This window comes from Miniopterus natalensis, chromosome 1 (assembly GCF_054644295.1).
Source record: "Miniopterus natalensis isolate mMinNat1 chromosome 1, mMinNat1.hap1, whole genome shotgun sequence".
NCBI lineage: Eukaryota > Metazoa > Chordata > Mammalia > Chiroptera > Miniopteridae > Miniopterus > Miniopterus natalensis.
The window spans coordinates 87745027-87764255 of record NC_142081.1 but is presented as its reverse complement, the minus strand read 5'-3'; the positions used below and the strand labels follow the sequence as shown (position 1 = coordinate 87764255).

Below are 19229 nucleotides of genomic sequence, written 5' to 3'. Positions count from 1 at the left end.
GAGCATTGCTATTTTCCTGGCTCACACAACAGGCTCATGCTGCCATGACAATTACCTAAATGCTATCATGATAATATCAACAGCTGCAGTACAATGTTTCCTGAAAGCTGAATTTTTTTCCCTTCCAAAATCTCAATAATTTTAATCCTTGAAATTCTTCAATAACTATGCAAAGTTGATCTAAAGAATTGGTAATGTCTTTTCTTTTCTTAACTAGACAGATTGCCATATTAAGATACAATTTATCTTTTTACTTAAAATTTATTCCTCCTTGTGAATGGTGACTGACATGATGTTGTTTATTATATTTTTAGTAAATAAAATGAATAATACTGAAGTCGAAATAACAATGAAAAGTTTGATCAATTTTCTCAAAGTTATAGATACTCCAATTTGAGAAGACAAATCTGAATACTTTAAGCATTAGCTGGCATCTTGCGGTCAATGGCTACCTTTACGTGTGCCAGTGTTTATGTAAACATGTAAGAACTTGCCTATAGAGGGTTCATATCTGGTAGGAAGGTGTTCTGTCCCTCTTCTCTCTCAAGTGATTACAACCATAACTGAGAGCTGAGAGGCAGCAGTTCCTAGTGAACCTGTATTTTTATTTAAAAATCTCACTTTGGGGAGGTTTACAATATCAAGAGGATTATGTAAAGCTTCAACTATCAAGGAGCACTTAGAGCCATCAAAATGAACACCATAAAAAGTTCAATGACCTTGAGGGTTCCTGAAATGACTTTACTATGTTTTCACAACTGGGCTCAAGCATTTGTTGCTGCTTTTTAATATAGTGTTTTTCTTCTTTCATTTTACTTGCCCTCAGGATGTTGGTTACTTTTCTTTTGATAAGGTGTTCCTTGGGATCTCTCTAATCTCAGGTAACATAAAAAATGATCAGCTATGGCCTGGTGGCTCAGTTGGCTGGAGTGTCATCCTGTAGAACAGGGGGTTGTGGGTTCAATCCCTGGTGAAGGCATGTGCCTAGGTTGCGGGTTCGATCCCTGGTCGGGGCACGTGCTAGGGGCGACAAATCTATGTTTCTCTCTCACATTGCTGTTTCTCTCTCTCTCAAAAAAAAAAAAAAAAATCAATAAAAATATGCTCTTGTCAGGATTAAAAAAAAAATTATGAAAAAAAAAAATGATCAAAGGTCTGTAATATTTCTAAACTGCTCCTGGTTAGGAAAACAGTTAATCACATGTATCAGTCAGGGTCATATCAGGTAAATGGTCCACTTAGGTTTAACAATGGGACTATTCACAGGGGTGTGGACAGGAATAAAGGAACCAATTAGGGGGTGGTGGACACTAAGAGATGAGTATAGTCAGGAGCCATTCCCACTCCTAAGCCTCTAGGTAGCTGATGAAAGACCGACTGTTCCAGAGCCTGGAGAGAGCAGGAACCATGAAAGCTATTTAGGGAACAGTTAAAGGGAACTGCAGTTGTGGAGGTGAGAAGCTACCTTTCCACCAGAGCCTTGGTGAGGCAGGGAGTGAAGGGAAAGAAATGCTCTGACCTTTCTCTTTTCACCCTGCCTTCTGTCAGTGCCTCACAACCAAAAGGCACATGACAAGGAAGTCTGGTTTTGATGCAGTTTCCAAGGGGTTAGCCTCCAAGGCATGGAACAGGAGAAGTGTAGAGAATTGGATCCAGGCCTGGTGGTTGGGCAAATGGAGAATAACCAGACCAAACTTATCAGAACTTCAAATTGACTAAACTTTTTGTGCTTGAACTCTGTTCCATCTGAGCACCAACTCCCTCTACTTTTTTTCTCCTTACTTCTTGGTTCTTAGCTATTTGGATAGTCTCTATTGGCAGATATCTGATTTGTAATTGATCTGATGTATAGTTTTGAAGTCATATAATCACATTTGGATTGACATTGGGAAATGACAAGGATCTACTTTATGTAGCAATAAAGATGACAATGTGAATTCTAGTAGCTTTAACTAATTCTGACCACACTAAAACAAAAGTTTCTTTCTAAGTATGGAACAGAGAAAAATTGAAGGATTAATCCCTCTAATCAATATTATACACAATTATTAGCTTGGCAGTACATGCATTGCAAACCACCCAGCATCTCCAGGAAAATATGATTATGATGGCTAGGTCCATCCTGCACATATATAGAGTGTCCCAAAAAATGTATACTTACTTTAACAGCTGATAGCTCAATTTTTAAAATTAAATGTATTTTAATAAACATTGCCTTTATAATTATTTAAAGTGTGTGTATACATTTTTTGGGACACCCTGTATATTTTGAAAATTCCACAAAGTCAAGTTTGTATTTGAGCTTAGGGCTGCTCAATTTTATTTGAAAATAGAAGATAGGTTATTCTCTCTCTGCTTCCAGAATTTCCCTAGTGGGATTAACCTCCAACTGCCCACAGTGGCTTAAGCACTCTTTATGGATTGCCTTCTTCCCTCTCTCATTTCCTCACTCCCATCACCTCCCAAATAAACTTCTTGCACTTGAATCCTTCCTTCCCTCAAGGTCAGCTTCTAGAGGAAACCAAATTAAGAAAGAGGTATATTTTCACCTCCTACCTGTACAAATCTGTAAAGGTCTATTTTCCACTACTTTATAACAAATTATTTTTTTTACTGAGTTGAAAAAACTCCACAAAACTTCTTTTATTATTTACTGACCACCTACCAAATGCAGTTTTGGGCTAGCTGATTTTCTCTCATTTATTCCTCCCACGCACCACGATATACCAATCATGGACTTAAGTAATGTGATTTGTTTGGATGTTTTATCTACTGTACTAAATTACATAAATTTACTATAGTTTTATCTACAAGTTTACTTATTGCTGGATACCTGCTAGAACCGCCAGTACAATGTTGACTAGAAGTGGTGAAAGCAGATAACCTTGCCTTATTCCTAAAGTTAGGAAAGTACTTTTAAATCAAGAAATATTATTTCTATCTTACCTGTGTTTCACATGGAAACTTTGCACTACTGCCTAGTTGTTATAAATACTAAAGGTTTTTCATGCAGTATAAATTGGCTAGTGAATTATTATTGATTTTTATTAATTTTAGGGTCATTTCTTTAGTGCCTATAAGTCTGAATTATATATAAAACTGAAGTGAATAAATATATAATTCAAAGGATATAAGCAGAACAAATTATCAATTAAAATATATCTGATTTATTTATTGGCTAATTATATAGTTTAAATTTTAAGGCCAATTACTGACTTTCTTGTGTTAGGTAGCCCTGGCTATATCATTTTGGAAAAAAGCTCCAGGTGGCAATTTTTCCTTTAGTCCTAATTATTTATGCTTGCACTTATCTTTAATAACTGTAAAAAAAAATTGATCATGTAAATTTATGTAACAAAAATGTGAGATTTCACAAGAAAACATTAATAAAGCTCTTAAAATATTTAAAGAGATGGTGTTATGTAAATTTGAATGTGACTGTAGTCTATAATTCCCTTTGAGGTTTCTGTAAATTAAGTCCACAAATAAATATAATCAAATACTGAAACATATTAGGAGAAATAACTTCCAGGGCACCTGTGCAACCCATGGAAATGGGAGGCAGTTGACATTGCAAAGGAGGTGAGTGAACAGATACTCACAGAAACACATGACTTCAGTGTTTTTTTCCCCAAACATGTTTTCTTGGCCTTATTAGGAGATGAACAAATGGTCCATGAAATTCTGATTTTATTATTTAAAACAGAGGATCCAAGTTGTTAAAACTTGTTCAAGTAAGGCTCTACTTCAAGAAAAATAAAGTACTTTTGAACATTTACATACATATGATACAATTTATACTAAGCCTCTCAAATCTAGTTCCTGGACCCAAATTATTACAGTAAGGAATAGATATTGTTGAATTGGAACTTAATGAAAATAACTGAATTTTTAAAAAGTTTACCTGATGTATATACTGGCTGACCTGATACTCTTATTCTAATGAGGCAAATTAGTTGATAAAATAGGTGAAGCCTCAACATTTCAATAACAAAGTAAAGATATCAGAAAAATTTTAAACTTAACTTTATAAAAAAAACTTTTGGAAGAGGTAAATCATTATCATGGTTTGACTATCAAAAGTTTAAATATGAAAACAGTGAAAAGTCTTTCCTATTTCTTCCATCCTCCGATTTCTCATACCTCAACAGTTAGTTTGTATTAATTTAATGCATATACAAGCCAATACATTATTCTGCACCATTTTCCTGCCTTTTTTCCATTTAACAAAAAAATCTTGGAGATTTTAATATTAAAACAGAAGGAACTTTGTCTTTTTCATTAACAGCTACATAGCACATATTCAAATGTATGGTTATATCATAATTTAGTATCCTGTTGATGGATATTTAGTTTGTTCCCAATAATTTGCTATTTTCAGCAGTATAAGAAATACCTTATTGTTTCTCATGTATGAAAATGTATCTGTGGGATAAATCCCTAGAAGTAAAATTGAAGGTTCAGAGTACATATGCATTTGAAATTTTGATAGATACAAATTCCTGTTTCTCTGTAGCCTAGTCGAAGCAGTGATGCCAGATACAATTTTATGTTTTTATTTAGAAATGCAGAAAGAAAAATGGCTTACCAATTAAAGAATTAGAAAGAAAGCAGGACAAGTTTATTCAGCAATTTATAAACTACATTTCATTCAAAAATACACTCAACAGAAATTTATTGTACACCTACTGCATGCCAAGTGCTTTTAGGTACTTGGGAGATATATAATCAAATACACACACATCAAACTTAAAATCTCTGCCTTTGTGGAACTTGCATTTGAATTCTACATTTTGGAACTCTATGCTACTTCATGAGAAGCCAGATAATGTCAGTCCTGAAAATGAACTGTTGAGATCCTGAGCACAGGGGCCAGACATATGGTACCATTGTTATTTAAAAACTAACTGGAGCTAATGTTGCACATAATTGCATAGCTCCCCATCAGGTCCTTTTAAAACAGCACACTTGGGTGAGAGCTCTTTTTATCTGACTCCATCTGCTGTTTGTAGTGATCAGCATACCGCGGGCATTGTGGTATCATCTGAGATTAGATTGTGAAATAGGAAGTGGAGTTACAAGCAGATCAGCAAGTATATACAAACTGTTGCTGAAACCAAGAGTGTCCAATTCAGGTTAGCAGAGCAGGGAAGATAAGGTTATCAGCACATTCCCATCAGGGCACAGTTTCCTTTTTGCAGTCTGTCCTTGTTTTAGTTCTAGAAAAAGATCACAAGAGATTCTATAAAAAATAGTTTTAGAAGCATACAGCAGCATTACTCAGTATGCTGAACAAGGGAATGGAAAAGGCAACAGGTTAGAAACAGGGAGACAGAAAAGACCATCGATGCCAAGGAACGAGTGGTAGCAAGTATAATAGTATAGTATAGTCTCACGCTTATTTTAAGTATTTTTCCTTTCTGACAGGAGAATATCTTAGAACTTTAGCCCTCCATTATATTTAATTTTATAAGAAGGTGGTAAACTACAGCTCTTAAAGTTTTGCCAATATCCTAGTGGGTTCTTTGCAGTTTTAAAGAACAATTGGGAATTCAGCTTGTCATAAGAAAGCCAGACACATTAGCATCTTTAAGTATGAGGGGAAGAACAGAAAAAAGCTAATTCCAGAGAGTGGCTCTTGAATCATATCTTGGCTGTTTCCCCGACACCCCATTACTAAAATTTAAAATTTCATCCTGGCACTGTAATAGCCACAATTAACAACTGGTTACCGAATGAGTGGTTTCTCAAGTCCTAATACTTATCTGTTATGTTTTTCGGTCATTGAATTTTATAACTAGAAGGAGCCCTTGAGGTCAGTCAACAAGCCCCTTTGATAGCTGAGGTAGAAAAGACTGAAGTGACAATGGCAGAAGGCAGGTCTCTTTCCAGATTCCCAGTCCAGCAGAACTCTGCCACAGGATCACCATGAAAAACCTTTAACGCTTCTGATTTCTGGATTCTGGGCTGCCGCACTTGCAAACGCTGCAAAATGGAATGACTTTGGGCAATGACACTGTAGCCCCTATGGGGCCTGAACACAGCAGGCCCGGTGAATGGCTGAATCGTGAATGAGCAGGCATGCTGCTCTCAAGTCCCCAGCGCTGGACTGCCAGGCCGCTCCTGCGTCCCCAGGGGCCTCCTCAGCCCAGCGTGTACACAGCAGGCCAAGCACTCTGCTCCGGCAAAGGACAGCTCCGCATGGGCCGGGCAGTGGACTTAATGTCTCCGGAATTCCATTTCGTCTCACTGAGGTAGCGCGTTACTTTTTCTGAGTCCCCGGGGATTTCGGGGCCCGTGAACTGACCTAGCTCAGCAGCAGCTCCTAGCAGGCCAGTGGATCGAGCACAGGAGCGCGCAGGGTCCACTGCCCCACTGTCTTTCCCTGAGCTTCATTCCTGCCACCCTAGCGCTCGGTCCGTTTCCCGTTCGCCCTTCCCTCCTTTTCCCACGAGTTTTCTCAGCGTTTCCCACTCCGTTTACCAAGGGCTTATGCCCACTTAGGCCGCAGCTCCCTCTCACGTCGCTCTGCCCCTCCCTCGGCTTCCCCTTCCCCCTCCTGGATCAGCCCGGGCCGATTCCCTTGGCGCCTCCCGGGTCATCACGTGGGCTGAGCCCCGCCCCTACCGTCACGTGAGCCGCCCCCGGGCCGCGCCCCGCCCCCGCGCCGGCGCTCTCCGACCTGCCCTGGAACTTACCCTCCCGCGGAGACTAACCTGCGGGAACCGGCCGGACGCGGCTGGCGCGCTGCGAGAGCCCTTGGGGCTCGCCCCGGCGTCCAGCAATCCCTGTGCTGGGTGAAGAGGGCGTTGCCTCCACGAGGCCGCCGGGCCTTCGGTAAGGCGGTGGGCGCGGATCCCCGCGGACTGGGGAGATTAGTGGGGCGCTGCACAAAGGCGCTCCTGGACCGGAGTTGTGTCCGTTGGAGTTGGGGGGAGGCGTGTGCGGGAGGCGCGAAGGTGGCGAGGTGCGCGCGGGATGAGGACGTGAGCGCCGCTTGAGGGGTTGGGACGCGGGAGTGGGCGCGAGGGTACAGAGGCTGTTGCCAGCCCAGGGGCTGACGTGGGCGAGAGGGTTTAAATGGCTTGAAGTTGTGGTTCCTCTGACCCCCGGGTTTCCTGACTTCCTGTGTGAGGGCAGCGCCCGCCCCGCCCCCAGGAAGGAGGGTGTCGGGGTGTGTGCGTCTGGGGTGTGTGTGTGAGTGAGAGAGAGAGAGAGAGAAAAAGAAAGAAAGAAAGAAAGAAAGAAAGGGAGAGAAAGAGTGGCTAGTTCCGCCCTCTTTCCCGGCCTCCTGCCCCGGCCTGTGCCCCTCCCTAACTGCTGTAGGGTGTTTAAACCTCCGCCCACCCATGGAGCCTACCTGGGGCCTCCACTCTAGGACTCAGCCCTTGATTTTAAAACATTCTTTTTACAAGCGTGCTGACCTCCTCCCATCTTAGGGTACTTGATTGCTTTCCAAGACAGCCAACTCCTCTGTATGTGTTGTATTTTAAGTTCTTGCAGACCCCTTGAGAAGAAATGCCCACGCCGTTATCGTCAGAGGAATAGGCTTGGCCTTCAGTTTTAGAGGCCTGTGATGTTTTCCTTCTCGTTGCAGCAGAGGTTTTAAATGCATTTGTAAAGGCTAAAAAAGCAAAATGTTTAAAGCATGTCATTAAGGAAGTTCTAATGTCATTCCAAGTGAAGTGTTTGTTGTGGGTAAAGACTGTTAACACTCGTATTGCTTTATGGGTAATAATGACATATGGAAGTAGTTTTATTGACCATTTATGCACATAGTGCTAAGGGGAGATAATGTGGAGAAAGGAGCATTGAGTGAGTAGTTACTTGGGTTCTGGTTCGGATTCTCCCACCCATTTCTAAAGGTGAGAGCTTGGAAGACAATGTTTCAGTAAAAGGTTGTTAAAAAGCATCTAGGCCCTAGCCACGTCTCTTTCCTACTTAAAGGTTCGGAAATGGTGGCCTGGAGATATATTTGTCCATATTCAGTGCTCTTTACATGATCTACAGGAGGGTGTATTAAAGAATGGGTCATCTTTCTGTGTCTTTTCTGGTCTGGCTATTGTTAGTATTTTTCTTTCTCTTTGTTTTAAAAATGCTCCTGGAAACGTTTCAGAGCTTGAATTAGGGAGCCCAGAGCAGTACCTAAGAGCAGGCTGTGATGACTTGACTCTGCCATTGTAGCCTCGAGAGCCAGAGAGGCTGGACACATATATGTGTGACCTATGGTTGCATGTAGCTCTATGGCTCTGGAGGCGTTTCTCTGTGGGGAAAATAATGTAACAGATTGTGCGTGTGTATGTATGTATGTGCCCTAGTCTTTGTGAATAGATTTCTGTTTGTACTTTATAAATCATAAGAGTGGGAGAAGATTGCTACCTCACTGATTCTCAATGCCATCTGTATACATTAGTTGTCCATAAATAGTTAATATTTTACATAACTTTATATATTTTTTACATACTACACCACTTGTGAGGTTCAAATGAACATGTGCAGATGCTGTAGAAAAACAACATATTATTTGTCGTTAATTACTTGGCTTTTCTTCCATTAATTAGAAAGTATCTGTGGAGTGCTTTCTGTAAAAAGTGGATGGAAAGTGGGTTTTACAAATTTAAGTACTTAAAGTTATGCAGCTGACATTTCTGAGAATAAAAGGCTAATAATAATAAAATTTTTAAGTTGACTAAAACAGCGACTATGGCTATGTGTAAAATTATTAAATGATAGTACTAATCTTTTGCTTATTTGAGAAAATTGGTACTAGGAAAAAGCAGCTTGAGGTGTATCTGCCTAAAACAGGCATTATAATTTTATAACAAATAGTGGGAAAGAAAAGTGAAGTTAAACTTTTATCTTATAACAATCTTAGTTATATGTTGCAAAAATTGCAAATGTGAACTATTTTGTGGAATGAATCAGATGTAAAAAGGTATGATGGTACCACATAGCATCATTGTACTTCAAATCCTGCTTTTCTTTTTTTTTTAAATTATTATTTAAAATATTACAGATGTCCCTTTTTCTCCCCAATGACCCGTTCCACCCCGTCCGTTCCTTCCCCCTCCCCAGTCCCTCTCCCCACCATTGTCCATGTCCTTGGATTGTGTATATATGCACGTAAATTCTTTGGTTACTCTCTCCCCCTCCTAAATCCTGCTTTTCAAAGCATGCTATTTTGAGGAACTCATTGGGCCACTATCTTTGTGGTTTTTCTTTTCTTTAGTTGTTAACTGGTCTAATTGTGCCACATCCTCATTTGTGGATGGCTTTGCAGTGATTCAGCCATTCTCCTGTTAACTTTTATTGACTTACTGACTTAATAAATATCCTGCAGTTTCATTTTGCTATTGATATACCTTTTTCTTTGAACTGAGCTGCCAAATGCTGACATCTCTAACTGCCCCTTCCCTGTTGGTAATCGAGTGCTTCTCAGACTTGAATGTGTGTGGGAATCACCTGAACTCTTAACAGTCCCCCAGGTGATAACCCATGCTGCTCTTCTGCCCAGAACACAGACCACTGCTAGTCAATAGAAATAAATTCCAGTCACCTGTGTAATTTTGAAGATTTTTTTTAAGTAGCTAAATGATAAAGGTAAAGTGAGGGGAAAGACGCAAGTGAAATACATTTTTATCATTTTATCATATAATGAATATGAAGTTATTAATGATTTCTTATACATTCTTTTTTTTTCTGACTGTCTTCAAAATCCCATGTGTACTTGACACAGCACATCTCAGTTTGGATTGGCCACACATTAAATGCCCAATAGCCACATTTGGCTATTGGCTGTTGTATTGAACAGCACAGGTCTGGTGTGTAGAATCTAGATCAGTGCTATTTTAAGTGTATTTTTTGTATTGGCCTAATCAGCAATCTTTGGGAATTTGTTAGAAGTGTAAATTTTGGGGCCCTACCTCCTACCTCCTCTCTTTAGAATATCTGGACTTCAATAACTAGTGTTTTGAAAGCTACAGGATATGACTACACAATGTATATGTGGTATTCTGAATGGGATCCTAGAACAGAAAAAAGTTTAATAAGGAAAAACTAAAGAAATCTGAATAAAGCATCAACATTATTATCAGTATTGGTTTATTGAGTATGACCAATACACCATGCTAATGTGAGATAGTAGGGGAAATTGTGGGCAGGGTATATGGGAACTCTCTTACTATCTTTGCAATAATTGTGTAAATTTGAAACTTATAAAAAATAAAGTTTTTTTTGTTTGTTTGTTTTTTTAAGCAGCTCTCCAGTTTGATTCCATTGCTCACTAAAATTTTGAGGAGCAGTGATCTAGATCATTAATATGACTTACACTAATTGCAGCTTGGGTGGGTAGGATGAAGGCTAGTATTAGGTCTTGTAGGCTAATAATAATAGTATTTTTGTAATAAGAGCTATAACTTATAAAGCACTTATCATGTTCCAGGCATTATATCACGTGCTTTACACATATCTACTCTAATTCTCCCAGTATGTGGCCTGTTCTAATAAGCTTCCTTTTACAATTGGAAAAAAAACCCCTGAGGCTTAGAGAGGTTCAGTGACTTTGATTGCATAGCTAAGCAAGAGGCAGAGACAGGGATGTTTGAAGAAGGACTAATTTTATTATTTATTTATTTATTAGGAAAATTTTTATGTTGAAAGTATTACAAATGTCTCCTTTTTCCCCCCATTGATCCCCTCCTCCCAGGCCTTCACCTCACTATTGTTTGTGACCATGGGTTATGCATATATGCATATAAATTTTTATGTTAATCTCTCCCTACCCTCCACCCCCCACCTTCCCTCTGAGATTCATCAGTCTTTTCCATGCTTCTATGTCTCTGGATCTGTTTTGTTCATCAGTTTATTTTGTTGGTTAGATTCCACATATGAGTAAGATCATATGACACTTGTCTTTCTCTGACTGGCTTATTTCACTTAGCATAAGACTCTCCAGGTCCTACCATGTTGTCAAAGGGTATGGATTCTTCGTTTTTACAGCTGCATAGTATTTCATTGTGTAAATGTCCGAGAAGATGCTTGATGTGATTTCAGTCGTCTTGAACTTATAGAGACTTGTTTTGTGTCCCAACATGTGGTCTGTCTTTGAGAATGTCTCATGTGTACTTGAGGAGAATGCCTATTCTGCAGCTTTGGAGTGGAATGTTCTGTAAATGTCAATTAAATCCATCTGATCTAGGGTGTCACTTTGAGTCACTGTTTCCTTGTTGATTTTTTGTTTGGAAGATCTATCCAGTAAAGTCAGTGGGGTGTTTAAGTCCCCTACTGTGACTGTATTGCTGTTGATCTCTCCTTTAAAGTCAGAGGAGGGACTAATTTTATAATCGATCAGTTCATTTGTGACTTTCTACTCTCACAACTTTTGCTTCTTTGAGTAAGCAGTGATTAGTGTGAATACTCTATTATTCCTTGTAGTTTATAAAGTACTTTTCCTCTTTCCATTCTCACAAGGATCTTTTGAGGTTTGTCTTTTTTCCTTCGTGAAAAATAAGGTGCTCAGGGTCTGAGAGCTGATAAATGGCAAATCCTGGATATAAATTTCAGGCCTCTGTGCTTTTTCAGGGTTCTGTGCTTTTCCCTTTCCCTTTACTGCAGGAGAATTTAGAATACATTTTGAAGTTAGAGGGATATCTTTAAAAGTTTGCTGAATATTACCTATATTTTGCTATGTTTTAGTGGTTTGTTTAAAAATTCAGTTTTATTGAGGTATAATGTACACACTAAAATACACTAACACTCTAAGATACATACACCAACATGGATGAGCCTCAGAAGCATTATTTTAAGTGAAACAAACTAGTTATAGAAGATTTGGGAGTACTGTCACAATTTTGCTTCCTTGAGTAAGCAGTGCTTAGTGTGATGCTCTCTATCAAGCTTTATAGTTTACTTTTTTCACATTTTCTGTTACCGTTCTCACAAGGCTCCTTTGAGATTTGTATTGTTTCCTGTTTTACAGATGAATGTATCACAATTTGTTTAAGCATTCACCAGATGATAGGCCTTTGGGTTGTTGCCAGTTTCTGATTCTTATGACTAAAGCTATAATGTATGCCTTTGGATGGACTTATTTTTTTTCTCTTGGGTAAATACCTAGAAGAGGAATTGCTAGATCATATGGTAAATGTATGTATAACTTTATAAGAGATTGCCAAAATGTTTTCCAAAGTGGCTGTATCATTCTACATTCCCACCAGCAATGTATGAGAGTTCCAGTTGGTGTTCTCCTTACCAAATACAAATGTGTGTGTGTGTGTGTGTGTGTGTGTGTATGTTTAACGCCATTCTAATGGGGGGGTAGTGATATTTCATAATTTTAATTTGCATGATTAGGGTATTGTTTAACAGCTTTATTGAAGTATAATTGTTGTGTAATAAACTGTACATATTTCAGTGTGCAATTTGATGAGTTTTCACGTATGTATGTATATACTTGTGAAGTGTATACCATTATCACCATTATTAAGATAATGAACATATGTATCACCTCCCCACAAAAAGAAAATTTTTCTTGATGAGCCCCTTTGTAATTCATTGCCCTTGTTCCTTGGTGACATTTTAACTGCTTTCTGTCACTATAGATTAGTTTGTATTTTCTAGAATTTTACGAAGATAGAATCTTTAGAGTATGCACTCTTTCTTGTCTGAATTTTTTTTCTCTCAGCAAAATCATTTTGAGATTTCATCCAGTTTTTGTGTGTATATCAATAGTTCATTCCTTTTTATTATGATAGACCCATGTGTGGGTATACTGCAATTAGTTTATCCACTCACCTGTTGAGGAACATTTGGGTTCCCAATTTGGGGCTATTACAAATAAAGCTGCTGTAAACATTCGTGTACAGATATTTGTGTTTTCATTTCTTTTGGGTACATAGTAGATATATACTAAAAAAATTAGGAACCTGCCAAACTTTCCCCAAAGTGCTTTTACCATTTTATATCTCTACCAGCAGTGTGTGAGATTTCTAGTTGCTCCACATTCTCAAAAACACTAGTATGATCAGTCTTTTAAATTTTAGCCGGTCTAGTAGGTGTGTATTCTTTGTGGTTTTAATTTGCATTTTCTTAATGACTAAAGATTTTGGGCATCTTTTTATGGGCTTATTTACCATCTGTGTCTATCTTTGGATAAGTGTCTGTTTATATCTTTCACCCATTTTTATTGGGTTATTTGTGTTATTGACTTGTACAGTTCTTTATATATTCTAGATATGAGTTGTTTGATGGAGATATATATTCATGAGGGATATTGAGCCATAGTTTTCCTTTCTTATAATATCTTTGTTTTTGGCGTGATGGTAATGCTGATCTTATAGAATGAGGTGGGATGTTTTCCCTCTTTCAGTTTTCTTTGAGAGGTTTGTAAAGAGTTTATATTATTTCCATACATTTTTGGTAAAATCACCAGTGAAGACATCTGGGCCAGGAGTTTTCTTTGTGGGAGGATTTTTAAAGACAGATGTAAGCCTTTTGTAGCCATTGTAGAAGCACCAGCGTGCAAAATGAAGTTCAATCCCTTTGTCACTTCTGACTGGAGCAAGAACTGTAAAAGGCATTTCAGTGCACCTTCCCACATTTACAGGAAGATTATGTCTCTCCTCTTTCCAAAGAACTGAGACAGAAGTCCAATGTTTGATCCATGTCCATCCGAAAGGATGATGTGGTTCAGGTTGAGAACATTACAAAGGGCAGCAAATTGGCAAAGTAGTTCAGTTGTACAGGAAGAAATGTGTCACCTACATTAAATGAGTGCAGCAGGAGAAAGCTAATGGTATAATTGTTCATGTGGGCATTTATTCCAGCAAGGTGGTTATCATTAGACTAAAGCTGGACTAAGACTGTAAAAAGATCCTTGAACGGAAAGCCAAATCTTACCAAGTAGGAAAGGAAAAGGGCAAATACAAGGAAGAAACAGTTGAGAAGATGCAGGAATCTTATATACAACTTTCATTAAAAACTTAAAATGAAAAAAAAGACACATTCAATATTTTTAATAGCTACAGGGCTCTTTGTATTATCTGTTTCTTCTTAAGCAACGTTTGGTAATTTGTCTTTCAAGAAATTTCTCCAGTTTATCTAAGCTGTTGAATTTAATGGCATAAGGTTCATAATATTATTTTATCTTTCTTTTGATGTCTTTAGGATCTGTATTTCTGTCTTGTTATATTCCTGATATTGGTAATTTGTATTTTTTCTCATTTGTTCTTGATCAATTTGGCTAGAGGATTATCAGTATTAATGATCTTCTCAAAGAACCAGCTTCTGGTTTCATGGGTTTCCTCTAATATTTTACTATTTTATCTTTTTTAAAATTAGGGAGAGAGAGAGAAAAACATCAGTGATGAGAGTCATTGATTGGCTGCCTCTTGCACCCTCCCTGCAAGGGATCGAGCCCGCAACCTGAGCATGTGCCCTGACCTGGAATTGAACCGCTATCTCCTGGATCCTAGGTTGATACTCAACTGCTGAGCCATGCCCGGTGGGGCTGTTTTTTCTTTTATTGATTTTTACTCTGATCTTCATTGATTTGGGACCTTTTTTTCTTTCCTAATATGGGCATTTAGTGCTACAAATTTTTTCTAAGCACTACTTTAATTACATCCCATAAATTTTGAAATGCCATGTTTTCATTTTCATTCCGTTCAGATTTCCTGTTTGTTTTCTGCTTTGACCACTGAGTTATTTAGAAATATGTTGTTTAGATTCTAAAAACAAATTTTGGGGCTTAAAGATATCTTTTTATTAATTTATAATTTAATTTAATTGTCAGAGAAAACACTTTATATGATTTCAGTACTTTTAAATTTATTGAGATTTGTTTCCTGGCCCAGTCTAAGGAAAATACATGTTTATAAGAAACTACTGAGCTGGCTGTACCATTTAGCATTACCACTGTTTGAGTGTTCCAGCTATTGGTCCAATTTATCAGCACTTTGTATCATCTTCTTAAAGAACTATCTATTGTAGTTGGCTTGTAGTGATATCTTGTTTTGGTTTTAATTTCCATTATTGGGTTTTTATTGTTTTGTAAACTAGTTTAAACTTGAATAAAAATTAAGAATCATGGAGTGTTTTCTTTTTTCCCATTAGAGGACAGAAAGCTCCAAGGGATTGGCAGTGTAGTTCATTATTTTTGTGCTACATAAGTGTTACTTTACAGTTTTCCAAAAGTTTGAATGTTAATTTGCCTTTTAATACAGGGTAGGGCAAAAGTAGGTTTACAGTTGTTCATATGGAAAATAACACAATAATAAAATAATAATACAAGAATAAACTATGTTCTGTGTACTCACAACTGTAAACCCACTTTTACCCCACCCTGTATTTACATTGAAGGAGGATCTGTAAAAGCTATGTGAGGATTTTAGTGACTTTTGTGGGCTGTGGGTAGACAGGGATAAGGTGATTTAATTGGTATTCTCCAATGACTTTACTGTGGTAATATATTTTTAATTTTATTTTAGCTCTCAATCCACCTATGGACGTTAGATTTGCTTCTACCTTTTTGGCTATTGTGAATAGTGTTGCTATGAACATGGGTGTTCATATATCTGTTCAAGTCCCTGCTTTCAATTCTTTTGGATGTATATCCAGAAGTGGAATTGCTGGATCATATGGTAATTTTATTTCTAATGTTATGAAAAAATTCCATGCTGTTTTTCCAGTGGCTGCACTGTTTTACTTTCCCACCAGCACTAAACAGGTGTTGTTACTACAAGGGGTTGGGGGTGGGTGAGGTGCCACAGAGGCAGGATAAAAATTGCATGAACTGTAAAAAAGATAGTTAATTTTTTTCTGTTTTTTAAAACTGATTATTTTTAGAAAGTTCTTATTAAGAAATTGAACTATGGGACTCAGATGTCAAAGGTATAGAAGGAAGAATCCATTGATTGGAATGCATTTAGAAGGAAGTAAAGAGAAGACTGAAAAAAGTATAGAAGCAGAATGATCATCATAAAATGGTGGTTTTAGAGGTTATTGTGAAGCTATTATCCATATAGATAGTAGTTTTCAGTGAAATAGAATCTGAAAGAAAAGGAAGTTAACCTTTTTGCTCCAGAAAAAACTTTTTTTGTTCCTTAGACTTTTTACTGATTTTGAGTTTTTTACCTCATAGGTTATCTTCTTGGTATCCTACATCATCATATTAAAACTCTTAGTGTGTGCAAGTGGCTCTCAACGGATTAAAACCCAGTTTAATCTTTACTGTTTTTTGGTCTAAAAGGGAGCTTGATCAGGGTTCTTTACTAAAGTAGTACTGAGTTTGTGAAGTTTTTTTGAATACAATAGGTTTTTCACTTTCTGCTCTGTTGTATATTAACTGGGTCAGTATTTGCATCTCCATGTATAAGAGATAATTTTTAGAATGATTTTGAAGATTTAACAACCATTAACAGTGGAGAACCCTAGTACCTCTTAAATAATTATAATTTGTGTTTAGGTGAGAAAAACAGGAACTGTGATTCTCCATAAATGTGTTTATAAGTAAAGAACAAAAGAAGTGTGAGTTTAAATTGTTTAAACATACAGCAACATTATGTAAGATATATTAATCAGAATATCAAATATGAATGATATCACTTTTAATTTGAGGTAAAATTAAGACAGTTGTCTAATAGTAAGAAACATTTAAATAAAGTACTTAAAATCCAGATGGGGGAGGCGGGGAGGGTCAGTATCGCACTATAAGATGTTTGAGGCTCATCTTGTATATTTTTTACCGCAGTACTAGAATCATCCATTTCACCAAAGAATCTTGGTTTCTTTATTTGGAGAATGGTATTAGAAACCACATCTGGATTCTAGGTGTGCTTTTTGCCTCTAGGGTGTCATTTTTACAGACAGCAAGGAAATGTGTGTACTAACCACTATATAGATGATACTGGAAGGAGGACCTGGCACTTGGCGGGTCTGCCTGGGGCCGGCTGGTAGTGTGTGGGTTCTTGACTTCGTGCAAGAAAAATTTCACAACATGAGTCCAGGTGACTATGGGGGAATGTTTATTAAAGTTGGGGACAGTAAAACAAGAAAGGGCTTAGCATAGAAGAAGCAACAGGACAGCCTAGGCTGGGCTGCCCTAGCTCTCTGGGAAGTCAGAGAAAAGGGGTCCTTGGGAACAGGTTCAGGGCTTGGCCTTGGATGAGCTGCCCATTGCTCCCCTGGTTGTAAGTCTCATGGGGTTTCTTAGAGTTTAGGAGATGCATGCCTGTGGGGGAAGAGGGGCAAGAGAATGGCAGAGGCTGCTCCCCAAAGGGAGAGTGAGCGAGTGAGCGAGAGCTGGGTCCTTTGTCTTGAGGCTTTTATGTCTCCCTTGCAGGCGGGAATCTTAGAGGAGGTCTCAGGGGAGGGTTTCAGCAGAATCTCTGTTTTCTCTGTGTGCTCCTTCAGGGTCGTGGGTCTCCACTGGTTGGTCAGTGTTAGGACAGGGAATAGTTGGTCATTGCAGCTGGTCTTGGTGTCACTCACTTGGCTTTGCTGCTTTCTGAGTCTGGAGCTGAAATACAGTTGAGGCCTAGATGTTATTTTTAGGGAAGTGACCTTCTGTATCTGCTGTAAATTGCTCTGCTAGTTTGCTCAGCTATCTGTGTCAGTTTCCCTTTTCCACTTGTCCTGGCTTGTTGGATTGTCTTATAGACACGTATCTAATTTTTAAAATGTAATCACCTGTCTCTGTGGTAAACTAAAAATGAGTTCATTGAGTTTATACTGATGTCTCCAAGTCTAATCCATTACCACATGGGTCTAGCCTTCTCCCCTCACTTGTCTATAAATTTCTACTCCAACCTTGAGAAATCTGGCTCCTTAACCCACATTCCATTTACTTAATTATTCAGTTCTAGCATATATGTATAGCAGTATTAGAATTTTTAATTTACACTCTTGGGAAACGTTTTTATTTACTACAACACAGTACTTATGTGTAGTTCCTTTGCCTATATTCTTATAGACTCCACTTATTTCCAAAATTACTTAGGTCAGCATCTTACCCCTCCACCTCCCCTTCAGTGAGGTTGTTCCATATATTTGTAATCCTGTTAGACTATCTTGTCACATCTGCTTTCCATCCAGGGATTCCTCTGACCTCCTTACAGTTTTTAAAAATTTTGCATACATTGCACTTTGTGTTTTAAAGATTAATGGGTTTGACAAGTGCTTCACCTATGAAACCCTCCTTCTCCCACTCCCAGTAATCACTGTCTCTATGATTTTGACTTCCAGAATGCCATGGCATTGAAATTATTCTGTATTTGGCTTTTTCTTTTTTCTTTTTAAATTTTCTTTTTGTTTAAAATATTACAGATGTCCCTTTTTCTCCCCAATGACCCTTTCCATCCCATCCCATCCCCCTCCCCAGTCCCTCTCCACACCATTGTCCATGTCCTTGGGTTGTGCATATATGCATAGAAATTCTTTGGTTACTCTCTCCCCCTCCACCCACCTTTCCTCCTCCATCCTTCTGACATTCGTCAGTCTGATCTATGCTTCCATGTCATTGAATCTATTCTCTCCATCAGTTTATTAAGTTCTTTAGATTCCATATATAAGTGAGATCATGTGATGTTTGTCTTTCTCTGCCTGGCTTATTTCACTTAGCATAATTTTCTCCAGGTTCATTCATACTGTCCCAAAGGGTACGAGAGCCTTCTTCTTTATAACTGCATAGTATTATTCCATGGTGTATATGTCCCATAGCTTTTTTATCCACTTATTTACTGGTGGGCACTTGGGCTGTTTCCAGATCTTAGCTATTGTAAACTGTGCTGCTATGAACATAGGGGTACATATATTCTTTCTGATCAGTGTTTCAGGATTCTTAGGATCGTATGTGGCTTTTTCAGACAGACTTCTTTCACTTAGCAAAATATATCTAAGCTTTATTTGTGTCTGTTCTAAGCTTGATAGTTCATTTCTTTTTATCACTGAATAATATTGCAGTTTATCTTTTCTCCTTTTGTTGGACATCTTGGTTGCTTTTAGTTTTTAGAAGTTATAAATAAAGCTGCTGTAAACATTTGCTGTAGGACTTTTGTGGAAATAAGTTTTCAACTCATTTGGGTAAATACTAAATACCTAGGAGTGTGATTGCTTGGAACATATGGTAGGACCATGTTTAGCTTTGTAAGAAACTGCTAAACTGTCTTCCAAAGTGGCTGTACCACTTTCCTTTTTTGCCAGCAATGAATAAAAGTTCCTGTTGCTCTACATCC

At 38.1% G+C, this 19229-nt stretch overlaps 1 protein-coding gene, 1 long non-coding RNA gene and 1 pseudogene across 5 annotated transcripts in view; 2 read left to right on the top strand and 1 right to left on the bottom strand.

Annotated features, from left to right (window-relative positions):
• Positions 1-4606: 4606 nt before the first annotated feature.
• LOC107524407 (uncharacterized) lies at positions 4607-6785 on the bottom strand. The gene is made up of 2 exons (XR_001601970.2): positions 6699-6785; positions 4607-5219 (listed from the first exon to the last, which is right to left on the bottom strand). It is a non-coding gene; the product is annotated as an uncharacterized LOC107524407 (long non-coding RNA).
• Positions 6773-19229, top strand: part of ARHGAP12 (Rho GTPase activating protein 12) — a 128536-nt gene continuing 116079 nt past the window's right edge. For 2 of the 4 annotated variants that reach the window (XM_016196317.2, XM_016196316.2), the window contains exon 1: positions 6773-6837. The gene's annotated coding sequence lies outside the window, so the exon portion shown is untranslated. The remainder of the gene's footprint in view (positions 6838-19229) is intronic. The other 2 variants (XM_016196318.2, XM_016196320.2) reach the window with 2 other exon arrangements.
• LOC107524406 (large ribosomal subunit protein uL24 pseudogene) lies at positions 11641-16680 on the top strand (annotated as a pseudogene).